Source organism: Coffea arabica, chromosome 3e (genome assembly GCF_036785885.1).
Source record: "Coffea arabica cultivar ET-39 chromosome 3e, Coffea Arabica ET-39 HiFi, whole genome shotgun sequence".
In the NCBI taxonomy this organism is placed as follows: Eukaryota; Viridiplantae; Streptophyta; class Magnoliopsida; order Gentianales; family Rubiaceae; genus Coffea; species Coffea arabica.
The window spans coordinates 4,255,656-4,259,262 of record NC_092315.1 but is presented as its reverse complement, the minus strand read 5'-3'; the positions used below and the strand labels follow the sequence as shown (position 1 = coordinate 4,259,262).

Here is a 3,607-nt window from a genome sequence, read left to right as displayed (position 1 = left end):
TATGGAAACTTTGTGCCACTTTTGGTTAATTAACCAATTTTGGGAACCACAGAAACTTTGCCTTCTTTATTTACGAAGACCCAAACTCTGGCACAACGAAAATCGGTGGTGACAATTGCACTTTCATCCACAACGATGGCCTTTTTCACTCTCTGGTTTTCTTGCTCAATCTTCGCCGCGGCTATGTCTCCATCTTCCCCTACTAGCTCAGGCCAAGAGTTTTTGCCTTCACAGAGGATAAGAAAGTAGTACTAGAATTATTTTCTAATTTAGCACAAGGATAGGTACGGTTCCAAATGTAATATAATTTCCATACCATTAACTATATGGATTTCTTTCTTTTTTCTTTAAATCGTACGCCATGGCACGAAATATAATACAAAAAAAAAGATTTTTGACTTAAAAAAAAACTCTAAAATACCCGTTCCTCCCTTGGGTTGTGTATGATTTTTTTTTTTCTTTTTGGAAAAAGTTAATACATTTATGAAAAAAGTGACATGCATGTAATCCACATTTCACATCTTGTGCCTTAAGGCATCGAGTAGACTTCATCTATATGTGATATGAGTTATTTTTGCCACTATATAAAAATGAGTAGGATAAAAGAATGAGGGGTTCTTAATTCAAGAATTCATGACTATAAACAGTCTTATTACTCTATTCTTGTTGTCAAGACTGACGAAAGCTTACCTGCAGGGCACTCAGACATTGTTGATGCTTCTTTGAGTGCTAGTTTCTTCTTGACCTTCCTTTTGATGTTTCACGAGTGCTTGTGGCTTCAACAAGGGCTTGGGTATTCTATTTATAGCCGGAAAAAGATGAATTCGAGCATCCAAAAGAAAAAAAAAAGAAGAAATTGTATCCTAATTAGTACAATTAGAATTGGATGGCCAGCAAATTTTGTAGCATTCGATAGTAAGTTTGTAACGTTAAGACAGAGGAAGGCATCAAGGCAATAATGCATATCTCGTACGTCGTACCTATTTTAATTACTTGGTGAAATGATGCTGAGCGAAGCCCATTGGACGGATTTGATTGTCAGTTTTAGGCCATGAAAGCATCAATTGCAGACAAGATAAAAGCAATTTTACACGTCGAAGATGTTTGTCGGATGGCCAGAGAAAATGTATATATGGAAACTTTGATTGACATGGTCCTCCGGAAAAAACAAGAGATTGCTTGCCGAAAAAGAGGGAAAAAAAATAACAAGAGAGCAGACAAATGGTGGAAGGGTCAAAGAGTAGCTGGAAATGCTGATTCGTTGTAATCTTTCTTTCAATTTCCAGTTTCTGATTGCATTAGATTTCATGATACTTTGTGTACATTTATATGTGATAAGAAGTTTTTTGAACATTAAGAGAGTGGGTCAATTTAGCAACCAAGATTGTTGTTAAGTTTAGTAGTGCTTTTTTTATTTTTAATAAAAATAAAGGTATAATAGTACTTAAATAGGTTTTTGTTTCGCAATCACACAGTGTTATCTTTAGAATTAATGTTGTATACATTAGCACTCTCAAATATATGCCACTTAATCTTAAATTGAATCTGAATTTTATTTTATTTTTTATATACATACCTTGCGTTAAAGATGTTAGTGTGTATAGTACTAGGATATGCATGATTAATTCTTATCTTTATCATAATTATAGGTGCATTTTTTTACTATAACAATATTTATGAAGACAATGAAATATCAATTTAACTCATATGGTGACCGGCTGAATACCTGGGTAATGTTTGCAATATATATATGTATATGTATTGTTAATCTTCATTTTTTTTTTTATCATATAGTTTCGTCTGGACAGAAACGACTATGATTTTGATGGTTTAATTTTCTCTCTTGCCTTTTAGTTATAGCTAACTTTGGATCCATCGACACCTGGACCCACTTATGTATAAAGAAAATGAATAAGAGCTATATTTGTTTCGTCATTATTACTATAGTTAAAAATGAAAAACGAGAAATGAATCGGGTTGTCGTCTTAGGCTCCGTTTAATAATTCAATTTAACATTTAAATTTAATAAATTCAGATTTTAACATATTCAGACACGATGCGTTTGATAACCAAAACTTAATGTGATATACACTCAAATGTATCAATTTAATACTTAATAATTCACTAATTTTTTATATTTCAGATTTCAATTTTTAAACATCAATTTTATCAAACGCATCTTTAGTTTCGTTCACTCGAGTCGAGTTGGAAAAATTCTATCAGTTGAGGTTCAAAATTCAAATCTGCCGGAGTCAATTAGTCCAATTATTTTTTTGGGCTTCAGACCTCGAAAAGTATTCATGCCGGCCCAAGATTTCCACCCTGTAAGCCACCCTTGACCTTGACTCTTGGTACCGTTAACTAAAAAGCTTGTTCTTGAGGTTGGCATTTAATTTAGGGGACAAATGTCTGCGAATTTTGAATTGACGGCTCAACATCGACACCGTATTCCAAAGAGAATAGTATGGACGTTAGGATTATGAGTGTTAGGATTAACTTGACAGCTAATCCTTATTTTTCCTGTCTTTCTCAGATGAAGTGGAGCATTATTCTCTTTATTTTTATCACTTAATTCGTTTAGTCGTAATTGTATTTTACACGTTCGAATAAATGGCATAAGATGGACAATATTATACATAATATATTAAAATATCTAAATTCTGCAATAACAATTTCTTGCGTTAACAACTCTGAAACCGAAAGCAATATTTAATACATGATTTTTTTTTTGGGGGGTAAGAACGTCATGGCCATATTATACTACACCTTCTACCATTTTTGGTGAGTACAGCCTACACTATTTTATACTTTGTCCTTCAAATTTAGGCAATAAAGAATGGCAGTCGAATCTGGGCCTATAGCCTCTAATTGAGCCAAGAAGTTAGCCTCTAATTGTCTCAGTATATACCTTGATTTAATAACAAGGCAGAATCCGACCACCCTTAGATATACCACATAAAAGATTATCCTAAAGGCATGTAAAATTGAGTACAAAACCGAGAACCAATTTATATATAGACTGGCTCATGCATGAAATGGCAATAAGAAGCGTTGAAAATAAAGCTAATCTGAGTCTAAGTGTCTAACCATGAAAGGGATGTATTTCCACTCAGAGAAATGGCCAAAGTCTTTTGGACCTTAGACAGCAGGCCAAATAGCTAGTTAATTTAAGGAAAAATGAATTTTAATTTTAGTGGCTCTCACCTAAGGCAAAAGTTAAGATATATAGTCAAATATCATCAATCACAGCAGTGATTGAACCCCGTCACTGAAAATTTAAGATTACATACAGATGAACCTTGTGGAACGGAACAATCACAGCAGTGACAAGAGGATTTTGCTTCTCAATCAGTACTGCTTTTGCATAATCACCATCCACTCCAAGAAGCTCAGGCCATGAATTCTTACATACAAAAACAGAAAAGGAATAAAAGAATGCACAGATTAAGCACAAAGAACGAAAAGAGGATAAAAAACTGTATATTGCAATAATATTTTTTTTGCAATATATTGCTCATAAGTTCCTCAGTGTGGCCTGAAAGTCAGCATGCCTTTTGGGTTGGGCTGTGGGTTTCGCTTATGGGATGGGTGTGTGTGTTATTTGCGG

At 33.9% G+C, this 3,607-nt stretch overlaps 1 long non-coding RNA gene across 1 annotated transcript; it reads right to left on the bottom strand.

The window, feature by feature from the left end:
• On the bottom strand, positions 1 to 818 carry LOC113735437 (uncharacterized). Its single transcript, XR_003459571.2, has 2 exons — positions 691 to 818; positions 1 to 226 (listed from the first exon to the last, which is right to left on the bottom strand). It is a non-coding gene; the product is annotated as an uncharacterized lncRNA (long non-coding RNA).
• Positions 819 to 3,607: the final 2,789 nt, after the last annotated feature.